Below are 17,115 nucleotides of genomic sequence, written 5' to 3'. Positions count from 1 at the left end.
TTTTATCTTAAAAATTCATAGGAATATACAAAACTTGGAATGAAAGAAAAAAAAATCTCCTGCCTCAGTTTCTCCAATGTAACTGAAAACAGAAATGTGTACATTGAGGCCCACTCTGACTTATTGCTCCGTCTTTGGTAAGCAGGAGTGAGCCCTTATACATGAGCAGTTCCACCCTCTGGGGCACCGTCATACTTTAAAATATACTAAAATTACGTTGTTGGTAGCTTTTAAGAAACCAGAATGTATTTTTGCTGTGTGTCCTGCAATACTAGTAAGACTGGTCAGATTCCATTTGCCTCCGGGCAACAAATGTGTTTTCTTGTCTTAAAAACAAACTCATCTTTCTTATTATATAAGTAATCAGTTTACTGCAAAGAATTTTGAAAATGCAGCAAAGCATAAAAGAGAAAAAAATTAAAATTATCAAAAATTTTATCGTATACAACAATTATGTATTTTTTTTACAGGGAATTTGGAAAATTCAGAAAATCATAAGGGAAAAAAATGTTATCCATAAGCTCATAGATTACCATTTTGGGTTATTTCTTTTCATTTTCACTTCTTTTTAATATAGTTGGGATCGTCTTTTAAATGTAATTTGTGTGTGTGTTCTGTTTTTTATTTAACATTTTATCATAAGCATTTCCTTATGCCCTTAGACAGTCTTTTGCATGCATTTTTAAATGTCCGCATATGTGGTTCATGGAGTGGATGTGCCTTTGTTTACATGATCATTCCGCTATTTCTGGCCATTTATAACCTGGGTGTCCTGACTCCAAATCTGCTGCCTCAGCCTGCCCCTCCCAACCCCCCGCTGCCACTCCTGGTTCAGTCTCTATTTCCTTTTAGCCTTTTGCTTACACTCATTCGTGCATTATTAGTGATGGCTTTAGCAGTGTTTTAAAAAAAAAGCCTAGCAGCTTCTTATTCATTAATACATAATGATGCTAGTGTTAAGGATTAACTATGTGTCAAGCTCTATTTCAAGACTTTGAACAGATTTTCATTAAGGCCACCACCTCTACAACAATAGTAAATACCGTTATTATTCCTGTTATACAGATGAGACCACAGAGGCACAGGGAGGTTAAGATAAATATCAGAATGCACTCATTTGTATTGAGGGAAACATCCAGCTTACAGAACCATACATGAATAGGCATTTTTTTTTTCTCATCCAGGCCGAATATGGGCAGCTATTAGCTTCTTCTTGGACATCAAGACTGCTGTCACTGAGGTCTTCTTCTTCCATGCCTCTTAGTTTTAAAATGGCTGCGATGGGTCTAGACATCACATCCCAATTCAGGGCAGAAAAAGAGTGAGACAGATGGTGTTGATCAACCACTTCTGTCCCTTTTATCAGGAAAGCACAGTTGCTTCCCAGAACTTCCTCCCCCAGCAGAATTCCACTCATGAACGATTGTGTTTTACATGACCACTCCCAACTGCAGAAGAGGCTGGGAAAACACTTTCCAAGCTCTGGAGTGGAAGTTGACTAGAAGAGAGGGATTTGGTAATGACTGTCGGGTCAGCCAACCAGCAGTGGCCATCACATACTTGCCAAGGTCAAGTGTTAGTCTTATTTGACCCAACCAGCCTATTTCACACAGGGGCTAACGCCCGTCAGCTGGGAGTTGCTGTTTCTCACATCTTTGGCCTGGACTAGAGGTGGCCCCAGCCTGCTAAACCTCATCTCTCACTGAACATAACACCATCTCATACACGCTAACATTTTTCATCAGTATTAGTGTCACCGCAAAGTGCCATTAAAATAGAAGTGGTTTCATACATTATTTTATCTGCAACGTGGCCACTGAGTCATTCTTTGCTGGAGAGCTGTCTCCTCGGCATTTATAAGCCGGGTAACGAATCTGCAGTAACGAATCTGCAGCTCGCTGGGTTCGCGTCCTCTGGTGTGCGGCAGAGGGAGTGGAGGATCCGCGAGCTGTTGGGGCTAAAACAAGTTGCATCTCTTCTCTCGGGCCTGAGAACATTAATTAAGTGCCTGGTTGCAGGTGAGCTGAATTAGGGGCTGCACAGTGGGAATTCTGAAAATGATGGCTGTGTCCCACTTCATGAAAATATGGCTTTATTTAATTAATAGGGGCTTAAAAAGGATCCGTCCTTTATTAGCACCTTTCAGTTGTGGTTATTTCTGGAGCAGAAGTAGCAATTCATAGCAGTGTTTCTTTGAGGGCTGGGACTGGAGTGAGATGAGCGAGGAGCGTAGGAGGCAAACTTTAAGGAGGTGTTCACTCTCACAGCCATGCAGCACTTGCCTGGCCCTGGGTTTTTCTTTTTTTTTGGTGAGGGTGATTGGCCTTGAGCTAGCGTCTGTTGCCAACCTTCTTCTTGTTTTCTTCCCTCCCCAAAGCCCCAGTACATATTTGCATCTCATAGTTGTAAGTCCTTCTAGTTCTTCTATGTGGGCCGCTGCCACTGCATGGCTTGATGAGTGGTGTGTAGGTCCATGTTCAGGATCCAAACTGGCGAACCCTGGCCGCCAAAGCAGAGTGGGTGAACTTAACCTTTACACTGCCAGGCTGGCCCCTTCATGGCCCTGGTTTTGTTTTACCCTCGCTAATTGCTAATAAATAAAAATTTGTGTAATTATTCAACAAAGATATTTTTGATTACTTCTATGTGCTGGGCACTATTCTAGTCACTGGGGATAGAGTAATGAATAAAATAGTGTCCTCATGGTACTGACATTCTAGTGAAGAGGAGATTTCATATAGAAATCTGGATTTAAGGCTTCTTGAAGTATCAGAAGAACTAACAATTATGGGTTGGCTTTTTTCATGACAATCATCACTCGGATCTGGGGAGCCGCTGCCTCCCTCTTAGATGCCTCATGAGCTCTGTAATTCATCACACTTGCCCCCACTCCCTATTGTCTCATTTGCTCCTTATGGGATCTTGAATTTGGTGGGGTCGGATCTCTATGGAGTGGATACCACTATTATTATTATTGCCATTTTGCAGATGAAGAAACTCAGGCTTACAGAGGGAAAGTGACTGGCCCAAGGTCTTCTAGCTAGAGAAGGGGGAGTGGGATATGAACCCAGTTTTATGTGACTTCAGAGGTTGTGGGTTTTGGCACTGTGCAGAGCAGTGGTTCAGGAGGCAGGAACACAGATATATCACCAAGTAAAAACATTCAACGCACATAAGATCAAATTAGAGAGGTGTATCAGCAGGAAACAGATGGCACCCTCAAATTAGGATAACTCAAGCAGAGTTTCATAAAGAAACTATTTACAAAGGCGTGGGCAGAGTGTGGGGAAACCACAAGGCGTAGTGCAGAACTATTAGTAATAGTGGGGCTCCATCACCACTCCTAAGCCTTTAGAATTGGGAGATAGAGCGGACTGTGGAGAGGGCTGCCTTACTTGAGCTGAGACTTCCACATGTAGCCAGTCCTTGGGGACCTCAGAAAAATAAATACCTCAACCTCACTCTCTAAGTTCTCTCTACCCCTTCCCACTGATCTCATTCCTGTGCCAAACCCAACTGGAAGTCAGAGGGCCAGGAACCCGTTGATCTATCCCTCCAGGTCAGCCTCTGGGGGCACAGAGCAGGGGGATGGAGAAGAGTGGAGAGTGCTTCAGGAGGGGCAGACGAAGGTATCTAGCACAAGGGGCAAGTCAAAGAAAAGGGCGTTTTAGGGGACAAGGGAGTGGTGATGGATGGGGGAAGAAATGAAGATCGTGGTGAATTCAAGGTCCAGCTTTGATGGGGCTGGGGACGTGGTTCCTCCTCCTCCTTCTCTCTCCCCGGCAGCCTATTTTGGCCATCTCGTCTACCAGAAAAATCACTGATCCCCTCTCAGAGATTCCTCAAGTTTGTAGGGGCTGGAGCCTTTTGTCTCGATGACTTCCCAAGCGGACAAAAGGCTGAACCATGAAGGGTGGTAGCTTCTTCCAGTTTCTCAGAGGAGTGGCGGAGCACACTGAACCCTACCCGTAGAAAGCTGTATCTCAAAACATCCGAGACAGCTCTGTCTGTCTTTAAATTTCTCCTCTAAAATCTATTCAGCTTAATCCTTCTTGTCAAACACTGTATATCCTGCTAAACTGAGCCATATATTACCACCACTGAAAATCATTTGCTTGCTTGCTTGCTTTCAGAATTCTCAGTGTCTGAAATCAACTGGACCGTGGCTTTGGATCTTTAGTAGATTTTAATCAGTGTGTTTCAATCATCTTTATGGTGACATTTCCCACGGCGCATCCCAGAGGCATTTATGAACATCCCTGTCAGCATAAGTAAAGTAACAAAAGCAGAAGCACTTTAGCTGACACTTTAACAATTGAAATAGTCTATAAACCCAGTACACCTGGCTCAGAACAATGGGCTTCTGTGAATACACAGGGGTAGGGGTGGGGGTGGACGGGGGAGGGACATACAATTACTGGGTGAGAAGACTCATAAGAGGAGCATAGTGTCATCATTAACTTAGGGAATAGTTGTAACACCATTGGTTCTGTACCTATGAGCCCTTCCTCTCTTTTTCCTTGTTAATAGAACCCCAATATTCTTCAGAGAGAAGGCATGCCATGTGCCTCAAAGGGGGCTGGCCTCTCCAGTCCCAAGGAGCAAATCAATTGTTCATTCCTGGCTTAAGGACCTCATCCCCTTTACCAGTGGTTGAATTAGCAGGGGCATGTGATACAATTCTGACTAATAGGATGTGAGAAGTCTGCTGTGAATGTTTCTAGAATAGGTGCATAATTCAGTTAACTGTGGAATTAACCCACCCAAATCCTATCCTACCTCAAATCTTCTTATGTGAGGCAATGCATTTCTTCTTGTTGGTCCTGGAGACACAGGAGGCTCAAATCTTTATGCATCATGCAGATGCATGAAATTCAGGAATTGAAGGGAAGGGTAACTGATGATTTTAACACTTTATTTTCCTAATTTCTTTTTTGATTCCAAAAGTAGTATCTAAATGTAAAAATTCAATCAAAATGGAAAAGTTTAGAAACTGAAAGTCTCCCATAATTTTCTACCTCCTACTTACAAATGTTAACGTAGTGTTAAAAAAATAGGATCAGAATAGACATACTTAACATCTTGGATGTCTTTCGTATGACTATATGTCAATCTACCTCATTCTTTTTTAGTAACTGTGTAATATTCCAAAGTACGGATATATCATACTTGTTAAGACCTAATATAGGTGTGCTTTTTAAAAACGTGATCCATGGGTGACTATATTCATAAGCCCCTAGTTTCTGCCTTTAGCAAGTTTTTCTGTCATTCAGAGTCATGCACAGGGAGAAGCCGGGTGGCACAGCAGAAGAAACACAAGATTTGGGATCAGGCAGGTTGGGACTGCGATGCGGCCCGACCACAGACTAGCTGTGTGATCTTGGAAAGTAATGAAACCCTTTATGCCACACTTGTCCATCCCTAAAAGAAAGATAACAAAAACCCCCTCTTAAAGTTGTTGGCAGGGTTAGAAATTATGTGGTAAAGCATCCTCCACCCAGGATGGTTGTTCAGTGAACGGTAACTATTATTCAAGGAAAGGAGCTGCTTCTGTCGAATAGTCTGAGTATCTTTGATGGGCCTCACTGTGGACACAATGGACAAATACACACGTGTACCTGGGAGGCTAAAAAAATTTCATGAAATTGTTGGGCTACTGTCCCCCAAATGGTGCATAGTTGGTCCATGGAAGCAAATAATCTAAATTTATCTGTGTCAATCCTGTAAAGAAGATGACATAGACATTTAACTTCCATTTCATGGACAGAGGCCTGCAGACCCAGTTTGAGCAATTTATCAAACAGGCCAGAAAAAGACATCATTCAAAGTAAGAAGATCTCAACAGGCTGGAGTGACAGGCTAAATTAAACAAGGTGAACTTTATTAGGGAAAAATGTAAAATTTAACTGGTTCCTTTTCTTCCTTTTTTTTTGCACAATACAGAATGGGCAAAATGTGACTTAACAGCAGGTATGAAAAAGGCTTAAGGGTTTTGTGTGGCTGAAGTTCAAGGTGAAGCCATAGCGTGATCCAGCTGTCTAAACAAGCAAATATAATCTTAGTACCCATAAAGAGAAGCAGAAGACTCAGAATGAGGAAGTTGATGCCTCCTCCGTGTTTGCCTTCATCAGACCACACACTCTCACACTAGGATGGCAAGGGACGGGCATGCAGCCAGAGGCTTCTTGCTTGGTTGCCCATGACAGATAATACTAATTCATCATACTCCATTGAGTTCAGATGTAGCCTCTGAATCCTTCTCAACACAGTCTTTAAGGCAGCCAGTAGTTTTCAAATGGAGTTGGCATGCAAGATTAAATCTATTGGTAGCCAATGGATGGCAGGCTACTCCCATGATCTCCTTCTGAGGGGCCAGCCTTTGCTTAAATCATGTGGTCCAACCTTTTACGAGCCAAGGCTGCCAAGCTATAGGCTGCTTTGAAGAGCTTTACCCAAATTGGAACAAGCTTGCCCACTCCGATTCTCTCTTTTGGGAATTTGAACTAGAAAAAAAAGGGCAAATCTGGCCATTGGTGGCAGGCCCAGAGGCTGAAATATTCGTGGAGACAGGCCATGCTGTTGTAAAGGTCAAGAGGGGACATAAGGAACAAAGAAAACAGAAGCAAAATGAGGAAGCAGAAGCTAAGAGATAGAGATATCTACGAGGAGAGAGGGAATAAAGGAATTGGTCGGTGGCAGCAGAAATAGGGTAAGAAGAGGCAGAGAGCGCTGAGGGTAGATGTCACTCTGCTGCTAAGAGACTGGCAAGATCTCTTCCTCTGGGTAGAGATCCAGCTACACTGCCATCTCTGCTCTTCCCAAGAGGCCTCATCAGCCTGAGGTCCAGGCGGGCTGGCCGTAAACTTGAGGTTTCTCTTTGTCTGAAGTCCACGACAAACACCTCCTATTACTTGAGGTAACCTGAGGGACTCTTTCTTTCTTGTAACCCAAAATGTCTACTTAAGGTTTCTTGTCTAGTTCTGGGTGCCATATTGGCAACCTGGAGCAGGTCCCAAGGAGAGAGACTAGAATGGTAAAGAAGCCTGGGAACTCACACACAGAAGGAGTTTTCAAAGGTCTGAGGAGTGGTTATGAGAAGCAGTGGTTCTCACAGTGGATCCCCAAGCCACAGCAGTGGCGGTGCCTCTTCAAGGTGTAAATTTCTGAGCCCACCCCAGGCCTACTGAATCAGAAACTCTGTGGGTGGGCCCAGCACTCAGTGGTTTAGCAAGATCCTCACATCTGATGCACGCTCAAGTTTGCAAACCACTGGCCTAGAGAAGTCCCAGGCAGAAGATGAGGACCATCGCTAATTATTGGAAGGGCTGCCAGGGGGAGGTGTGATATGAGACCCCCGAGGGAAGCAGTGGAACTAGAGTTAGAATGTGGAGGCAGATTTCGGGGCAATAGCAGGAAGACTTTGCAAGCAATTAAAGGTGGTTTGAGAATGGTTTGGGCCTGGTGGGTAGTGAGCTGCTTGTCCCTGGTGGTGGTCAAGGAGGGGGCTGCAGGACTGCCAGTTGGGAGATATGGTAGACGGCTGTGAAGTGCTCAGGAGAGAGGAGAATGAAGAGGAAGCGTGCATTAGGAAGGCTCTTTAAATCAGGAACAGCAATTGACGACTGGCATCCTAGGTCCCTCGTTACCATGGCGACAGTGGGGGTGGGGCAGTAATAAGCTAGTTGTGTGGACAGGGGCCTCAGGTGGGGCTTCTTGCCGTTAGAAGCAGGTCCACTACCCTGGTCTCTGCCACGAAATGAATCCTAACATCTAGAATGGGATCCCACTTTGGGATTTGCTTATATCCCTATCTGTAGGTTCTATCCCCTCATTGAACTGTCTGAAGTAAAAGCAGATGCCACTATTGGGGCAAACAGGTGGAGGCAATCTGATCACTCACCCAAGCCTCCTGGGACAGGAAGCTGCCTCTAGAATCATGAATACTAATGTCAAACTGACACGTGGCATTTATTGGGTAAAAGTGTTGGCCCCGGAGTCAGAAGGCCGGATATGTAATTGCATGACCTTGAGCAAATTACTTTTCTCGTCTCTTAAAATGAGGCTTCTGCTGGCTGCTATCTTATAGGATTGCTTTAGGATTGAGATTATAGTGCTGTGCCCAGTGCATGACAAGCACTTAATACATTTAACTACTATCATTGCTGCTACTGTTGGATCTCATCAAACTCCCAAAGTGCCTGCGAGGAGGGTAGAGCAGGTTTCCTCAACCCCAATTTACAGCCCCACGAACTGGGGCCGAGGATGCTTGAGTCCCAGGCTGGCATCACACTACTTCAATGTTAGTGGCAGAACAGAACTAGAACTTAGTTTTCCTGACTTCAAGTGGCCAGGACAAAGGACGCATTCAACAGATGTGTTCTAGAAAGAGGAACAGAATTTACTTTTTGAAAAGGCAATATATGCATGGGGGAGAAATTCTACAAAAAGGCGTGTGGTGGAAAAGAAGTCTCCCTTCTGTCCCCTACCCTCTGGTCTTCTGGTCCCTTTCTGTTGATGGATTCTCGGCATCCACCAGGAGTAGTTTCACGTGTGTACAAGCCTAGTGTGTATGGATCCCTGGGCACTCTTTCTGAGGCTCCAGGCTGCTCCTGCCCTCTGCTCTAGGTGCATGCGTGTGTGCGTGTGTGTGTGTGTGTGTGTGTGTGTGTGTGTGTGGGCGCGTGCATGTGCAGGGTGGGCAGGGCTGACTTTTTGGGGCTGGAAGTGGTGGTTTGGGGCTAAGCTTGCCGTTGGAAAGAGAGGCCAGCAGGTCTCGGGCAGCACCAATGATAGGCCAAGGCCAGTGCCGGGCGGCTGCCTTCTGCTCCTCTCAAGGCTGAGGACCTCTGAGTTCTTGCCTCTGTTCAGGAAGGCACGGGAGGGTGGCCTGGTGGTACAACTGTGGGGTCGCTTCCCCCTCCTGATTCTGCCATTTCTGTTTCTCTTCTCCCCTGCTCAGCCCGATCTGTCTGGGGAATGTTGATGGGGAACCCGAGGCCCAAGCTGCTGGATCCTCAGGCCTGGGGCACAGGACCAGGGTGGGGCAGGTTATGGAGGTGCAGGTCCCAGGCCCAGGGGCCCCATCTCCTGAGCTCCTGCCCCTTTCTCCTGGGGCCTCTGCTCACGGGGCTTCTGGGGGAAACGTCAGACTCATTCAGCTTTAGTAAGCCTGCTACTAAAGCAACAATCTTTGTGTTTATTATTATTTAACTTCTAAAAGCCATTCCCTGACAAACACACAAAGGAGACAAGGGGCAGGGCTAGCTGAGAGAGGCACAGAGACGAGACCATCCCCTGTCAGAGCCAGTCCCCACATGTGGTCGGGTGTCAGAGCAGATTTCCGTGCTTCCGGGGTGCCGGTTCTTCCAGCCTCTAGTTTCCCTGTTCCTGGTCTGGAGTTTAGAATAGTTCTGGGCGAAGGCCTCGGTGTGTCGCTTCTCCAGGCCTCCCTCAGCAGGGCCCCACCTCTCTGATGCCTGGAACTGTTCCCAAGCATTCCTGTCAGTCAGCTGCTGGGTGGCCTATGCGGGCTTGAGTATGTCCAGTCATGGGGAACCCACCACTTCCTGAATCTCTCCATTTCATTCTTAGATGGATCTAGAAAAAAAGAGCAGAACTGGAATTTGTGGCCAGGGCTGTGGGAGTTGACAGTTACTGGGCTCTTAACCTCAAATTCCTCTTTCACTTAAAAATCCTGTGGGCTCTTGGCTTGCAGGGTCTCTGAACATTCCTGTTAGGGTCAAATTTCCAGTGGCCCGGCTAAAACTTTCGAGGGCTGGGCCCGTTGTCCACGGGAAGGGATGTAAGTGTTGGAGAAATCCATCTGTCAGAAGAGAGAATCCGGTAAGGGATGGACAGAGTGACTTCCAGGTCCTCTGCTTATGCATTTGGGCTTCACATTCTCTCATTTTTGGACACAGTGGGAGTCTGTGATTTTGGGGCCTTATCCTCAGCGTAAGAACAAGTTGGAGAAGTTACAGTGTCCTGGGATGAGCCCAGCAGCTCTCTTCCTCTTCTCACTTTGCCTCTCTTCTTCCCCCACGGTTTCCTGCCTGGGGCGGTGCAGCCAGCAGCCAGAGCTCCTGAGCCCTGTTATTTAAAATTCAGCCGTCACCATGGCAACCTGCATCCTGCTCCCTGCTCCATTTCAACAAGAGATATAAAGAAGCAGTGAAAGGGAAAGTTTAATACAATCTTTTTTTTTTTTTTTTTATGAATCTGACTGGCAGTGTCCATCTTTTTGGGGAAATAGAAATGTTCCATTTTAGTGGCATTATCAAAATGCCATTCATTTGATGTCCCTTGCCTTCTGGAGGGTCAACATCACAACATCAGGGCAGCTCATGACACCCCTTCTCTCCCTTCAGGATGGGTGAGGGGGTCCTATTTGGCATTTGGGTTGTTTGAAAGGGTCTGGGGTTGGGCTAACTCTAGAGCATGTCTGTAGCTCTATTCTCCCTTCTGTTTCCCCAGCATCAAATCAGAGTCCCGTGAGGGTGTGCAAAGCTGGAAGAGTCCTTCCAGATCACTTCCTCTGCAGGGCCATTTTTGTTTTTGCGCATCTAGCAACCACTCCCCCACATTCTGAGGTGCTTCCTTAATCACCCTCTAGGGTGCCTGGCCTCTGGCCATGTTGATCCACGTGCAGCCCAGAACTCCGCCTGACTGCAGGGACTGGCTCGTGGATGAGCATGAGGTCCAAAGGCACCAGTGGGGCAGACCTGGGACTTCTGTCTGATACTACTGAGAGAAACGCCCTCTATTTTTCTGCTGTGGGGATAAAAGCCTGGAGCTGCTGGAGACCCCCATAGAGAAGGCACCTGCCCACGGGGGGACCAACACAGAAGGGAGCAGAGCAGAAGGATGGAAAAGAGAAACCAGGCTCTGAGGACGTTCCTTGATAGCCTGGGTTGAGTCAAGCTTCAATCTATGACTTTTCAGTTTCATGAGCAATCTATATCTCCTTTTTTACCCCTCTTAAGGCAGCTTAAGTTGGGCTTTCTGAGACCTGAAAATCAGTAACTTTCATGTTACATACCCCAAGATCCTTATTTTACAAATGGGTCAACGGAAACCCGGGGCAGAGAGGCGCCATTTGAGGTCACACAGACAGGCAGCCCAGAAGGTCAGCAGCCTCTCACCTGCTTGTCCTTCAGTCCTCAGGCAGATTTTCCTACCACAGCAGGGATGAAAGCTGAGCCTACGGACGCTGATGGTCAAGAAGCGTAATTGTGGTGAAGACACCAAGAAGTGTAATTGTGGCGAAGATACCTGCCCAGAGACATGTCCCAAGGGCGACGGTGAGCATTTGGGGTGATATTTGGGGAGGTCTCCACCTTCAGAAGATTTTGTGCCTTTTGTTGGGATCCCTTTTAGGAGGGATCCTGAGACATGGCAAGAAAAACACAAATCCCACTGTCGGCGCTGCCCAGCCCTGAAGCGCCAAGATGCACTTTGCCTGCTTTCTCCATTGAGACGAGATCTGGTTGTTTATTCTGTAAAAAAGAGTAATTCAGTCATTCAACCAACTCTTTTGGCTTCATTAATTCTGCTGAGAGGTATTGAGGGCCTCCTATATGCTAGTCACTGTTTTGGGGTGCAGAGTCAATAGTCAACAAGGCAGCCGCAGCACCAGCCCTGATGGAACTTACCCTTTAGTGCGGGCAGGAAAATAATTAGAGAAACACAGAATTAGGGTCTGTGAATGGTCTTATGAAGGGAAAGTTCCCGGTGCCCTGAGAGCATAGGCCGAGGGCTCACCTCGTCTGCGGAGGCCAGGGCAGCTCTGAGCTGAGAGCAGCGGGGGGAGCAGGACTTAGCTAAGCAAGTATGGGGACCAGTGGTCTGAACAGCGGGACAGCTTGTGCAAAGTGGGGGGCGCAGGACTGAATTCACTCATGCCCGTGTTTGCTGGGAGCACACACATGCCCATGCTCCCTCTTTTGCTATTTGAGGTCCTTCTGTTCCTGCCCATGCCAGATTCTCAGAGCCCGCTAGTCCCACTAGCCCTTGAGTCAGTTACATAATCTAGTTTCAACCCAGGATCCTCGGTACTCTGGCCTCATCTCTCCGCAGGTTCAAAACTGCTGTGGCCTAACGTCTAGTTAGTCCGGTATTTGTGTGTGAGGTCAAAAAACGTCTTCATCATAACCTGGCCCGCTTTGTCTCTTTTCACCGGATTTCTCTTTCGTTTGTCTGCAGATGAATGTGACTGCAGTAAAATTTGCTGCCACTAGGGGGCAGGCACGTCAAGGCAGAGGCCTCAAGCCCGGGAGGAAGGCAAGCGAGGCCCCCAGGGAAGGCGCAGCCAGGCTGCCGGGGTTTGCACCGCTGTGGGACAGGTCAAGTTCCGAACCCCAAACTCGCCGTGTCTTGATTGGGATACACGAAGTGTACTTACAATGATGATTCCGTTCTGTGCACTATTGATTGCCACAGATAGTGCAAGAAGGGAAATTTTAAAAAGGGGCTTTCGGTGGGGAGGGGTAGGTTCCTATTGTCCATAAAACAAAGGAATGGGGTCGTGGATTGGAATTTAACCTTTAAGAGTCTTTCAAAATGTGCATAGGAGCCAGAGGACCCCAGTCTTGGTTCCTGGGGTGCTGTGTGTCTTTGCTTAAGAAACACAACTCCTCTGGGCCTAAATTGCTTCTTCATAAAATGATGACATGATGTGAAAAGTCCATTCTGATTCAGCGAATCCAAGTGGTGAAGATAGTTGAGACTGGAGAACTGGCCTGGTGGAGGCCTCCTTGTGTAATTTCTCATTTGGGGGGTGCTTTCCCACGAGAGAGTTTTGTTTTTCTGACATCCCCCCTTTCGTTTTAGCAGATGAGTGTACTTGTACACAGAGGAGTGAAGAGCTACAGGTGCAGTTTTCATAAGCAGTGGGAGAGACTCTTGGCTCTTTCAGACCTCGCCGGGACAGTTAGAATCCTCGTTGCCTTTGACGGGGCTGAGGTGTCTGCATCTGATGCGGGAGACTGGGTGAATATTTGCGAGAAGCCAGTCTCTCCCTGAAACTCAGATCAAACCCTCCATTATCCTGAACCCAGAGCCTTAGTGAACTAGCTCCGGAGGCTGCCAGCTTGAGAACTGCACGGAACTAGGACTGCTCTGGGAGTGAGGGATGATCTGTAAGGCCCTTTTCTGCCTTGTCATTCTAGAATGAGAGGATTTATGCCCAGACAACACTATCTGTAGGAGGCTGGGCCCCACCAAGAGGTGGAGCTTCTGTCGAAAGCCGCAGTCTTGTTCTAAGAGGGTCCCCCATGGGACTGGGTCCCTTAGGACCTGTGCCCCCCATCTACGCTCCCCCTGCTGCTGTGGGCTGGGGGAAGGTGGTGCGTTGTGTTCCCCCTCTATGTACTCAGCTGCTAAGCATCACAGAGACAAAAAACAAAAACCCAAACAGGCAACGAAAATCTTATATAAAACCCTCCTTTCTCTGGCTGCATCACTTTCTGGGATTTGCATTCCCAGACAACTTAATCTCCAAATCTGGAGTGGGACGGGTCAGCAGGGGTGAGTGAGGCTCCCCTTGGATTCTCCTTCCTCTCAGAGAACCTTGCGGAAACCCCTCCTGTCTTCGGTGGTCACTCTCTCCCATCCCACGAAGCCTGACTGACAATGAACGGCTGCTTCATGCGGCTGCTGCCCTACTCACTTAGCGAGACCTTAGAAATACCTTCGGTCTCAATTAATATAGATTAGCAGCGTTATTTTTTTCCTCAAGATTATTTTGATTTTGAGCTCCATTTTCATGGAAGTTCATTTTTTGTTGGGTGGCATCGGCACCACAATTTTTAATGATTGCAGAAGGTTCCATTATGACTCCCCATCCACCCCCCCATGGTACATCCTGTAGGTTGCCTCTCTTTATCTCATCACGAGTGGAACCACGGCATCTTAGGGATCCCCCTCTCCAGCTCTTTCATTTTACAGAGCAGGGAAATCGCTTCTAGCTGATGGCAGGCTAGGACTAGAATTCAGGTTTCCTGAGTCCCCACCCGCTGCCAGGCTTCTTGAGGGTAGGCGTGAAGGGAAGGAGGAGGCACTTCGCATACCTGTGTGCTAGGCAATTTACAGATTATTAAGAAAAATGCCCCCTCTTCCATATTTTTATATTTTCTTCCATGTTTCTACAAGTGAGTGTCCAAAATACTGTCTCCAGCTGATTGCTTATTCGACAGATTTGGTTGACTCACCTTCCTGTGACCTAAAGCCTCCTTACCCTCTCCCAGGTCTGTCCCACCTCTACGTCCCCCAGGATTGAATTTCCCAAGGGCACTTGCCACACAGAGCCAGCAACCCAGTCACGAGATGGCTAAATATAAACTGTGCAGACTGCAAATCAGCCTCTCGATCATCTGCTCCTTTGTTGAGCTTTTTATCCTCCCAAATCAGACTGGCGAGGAGGCATGTGCATCGTCCGTGCTGGGCAGGACCTGGTGGGTGTTTGTGTCCAACAGAACAAGCCAAACAAACACAACTCTGATGTGAGCTGAGTCATTCCCCTTCTCCAGTGGAGCAGGGCCTGCTTTTCAGAAAAAGCCCACAATCCCCAGGCTTTGGTTTCCAAAGCAAATTACTGCGAATTGCATCAATATTGGGAACAGATGCAACAGTCTGGCCAGGCGCTATGTGCAGCTGGCAGCCAGGGACAAAGAGACGTGGTGTGGCGTGGAATGTGGCTCGTCTCTGTCTCCTCTGTTGTCTTACCTCCTCAGGGGAGGATGGGTAACAGGGGACAATAAAATGGGCAGGGGATCCACAGTTCTGGGCTGTATAGCCATCCTGGAACATGAGAGGTGGAGATAGTGACCCCAGAGACATGTTTTTAGGTGAGGACTTCTCATCAATTAGTGATGTCTGTTGTAGACCAAGGTGTGGTGGGTGTTAACAGGCATGCTGTATATTTGCCATCTGTGATCTAGAAGAAACCAATCTCAGTTTTTGGATTTCTTAGTCTGTAGGGTGGAGCGGGGCCTCCAGAAAGTTATAGGCTTAGCTGAAGCCCCAAACTGTCATGTTGAAAGAGCCATAGTGTTCAGAACCCGGAGGAGGATTGGTTTTCCCAGAGGTTTGAGGTCCATTTCGAACCTTGGATGGTAATAGGGGAAGAAACAGGAAAGACCCTGTGTTTGGAAAGGACCTGGAGTTTGAACTCTTTCAGGAAAGGGACTGCTGACCTCCATTGCTAATCTAAAGGGTATTTTTCAGCTTTTATCTTAAATAAAGCCTTATCAGCGCTTGATGCCACTGGCCATTTCTTCTTTCTTGAATGATGCTCTCCCCTTGGATAAAAACACTAGTCTGCTTTTCCTGCTGTCTCTCTGGTCTCCCTTTGTTCCTCCTCTGCCATTAAATATTATGGTCCCTCAAGACTCATCCTAGGCCCACTTCTTTTCCCACCCTGTATTCTTTCCCTGGGTGATCTCATCCTAGACAATGACCTCGATTCCCACCTACATGGATATACTTGACATTCTGTGTCTTGAAGCACACACAGCCCCTCAGCTCCACTGTCTTATTTGACATTTCTGCTTGGATGTGTCAAAGGCGCCTCAGACTCAATATGTTCAAAATTGAGCCTCAGATCGCCCACCTGTGCTCCACCTACCTGGGTCTCCTCTGGTGTTTCTTATCTCATTGAACCACACCACCGTCCAGTTAAATAGGCTGGAAACATCACCCTGAACAAGCCCTCTCCCTCTGTCTTCCTACAGCCAATCCATCAGCTAGCCCTGATGGTTTTACATCATAAATATTTTTGAATCTGTCCACTTTTTCTTTTCATGACCACCATCCCAGTTCAAGCTGCTGTCAGCTCTTGTGGACCACGAATGGGCTCCTATCCCCTGATTATTTTCATTAAATTCATTCCAGCTCCCAGGTAGTAACCCTGATGGCCCAGTGGTTAAAGTTTGGTGCTCACTGCTTCAGCGGCCCAGGTTCGCTTCCAAGTCATGGAACCATACCACCCGTCTGTCATTTGCTATGCTGTGGTGGCAGTCCACATAGAAGAACTGGAATGACTTACAACTAGGATATACAACTATGCAGTGAGGCTTTGGGGAGAAAAAGAAGAAAACGGAAGATTGGCAACAGATGTTAGCTCAGGGCGAATCTTTCCCTGCAAAAAAAAAAAAAAAAAGAAAAAAACCAAAAGAAGGCAGTGTCAAAGGTGTACTGTATCATTCATTCCCCTTTCTACCCCCAGTGTTTCCACTTTGACATTGGCCTCTAGTTTACTGTGATGCTATGAGAAAAACAGTTAAAATCCTGAGATTCATATGGTGCTTTTATTTTCAAAGCATTTTTGTTCACATTATCTCATTTAATTCTCAATTAGCCCTGTGAGCGGGTCACAATCACCCCGTTTTAGGGATCTTATCTGTTTTTCTTGGAAATGGTCTCAGAGAGGTGAACTGGCTCTTCTGAGGTCATCCAGTTGGTTAGTGAGGGGGCTGGGGTCTTCTGACTGCTCAGACAACCCTCATTGTTTCCTCCCCTAGTCAAAGGAGAGCTTTGGGTTGGCAGATGCTCTTTGAGGCCCGTTCTAGCTCTAACAGTCTGTGATTCCATGGTTTGCGGGACCAAGAGGAAGTTGCAAAAAACATTTCAAAGGGAGATTTATAGGCGAGTTGAGTGAAAAGGTTCAAAGGGGAGCTTGTCTTTCTCTAGAGTGAGCTTCAGATCTGAAGCACAGAGACAACGCATCAGTTCTCTCCCCTTGTGGCTTCTTCTTCTTTGCCTCTCACTGACTGGAGGTTGGGTTATAGCTTGATGGTTGCCCAAGAAGGGCGGAGGGATTTTAATCTTGTTTGGGAAAAGATCGAACGTGGGAAGAATGAAAACCTCACTGTTGTGACAAAGAGGGTAATGAGAAGTGAAAACAACCCCTGTGAATGAGCCCTTGGGACAACTTGAAATAAAAGCAGGTGAGTCATAGGAATGGAGAATTTGAGGGAAGAAAGAGCCAAGGCAAGGAAGGGCCAGAATTCAGGTTCCCAAATGCGATCCCTACAGTTTACATCTGAGAACACATCAGAAGTTTCTGTATGTGGTACAGATTTCTACATCTTCTCTTAGTATGTATGAATTGAGGGCTTC

At 46.9% G+C, this 17,115-nt stretch overlaps 1 long non-coding RNA gene across 1 annotated transcript in view; it reads left to right on the top strand.

Annotated features, from left to right (window-relative positions):
- The first annotated feature begins 1,800 nt into the window (after positions 1-1,800).
- LOC103568029 (uncharacterized) overlaps positions 1,801-17,115 on the top strand; it is a 116,762-nt gene continuing 101,447 nt past the window's right edge. Inside the window, exons 1-2 of the long non-coding RNA XR_011525091.1 lie at positions 1,801-2,018; positions 11,183-11,300. This is a non-coding gene — a long non-coding RNA (uncharacterized lncRNA). The remainder of the gene's footprint in view (positions 2,019-11,182; positions 11,301-17,115) is intronic.

This window comes from Equus przewalskii, chromosome 13, assembly GCF_037783145.1.
Source record: "Equus przewalskii isolate Varuska chromosome 13, EquPr2, whole genome shotgun sequence".
In the NCBI taxonomy this organism is placed as follows: domain Eukaryota; kingdom Metazoa; phylum Chordata; class Mammalia; order Perissodactyla; family Equidae; genus Equus; species Equus przewalskii.
This window is presented reverse-complemented; position numbering and strand designations above follow the sequence as displayed.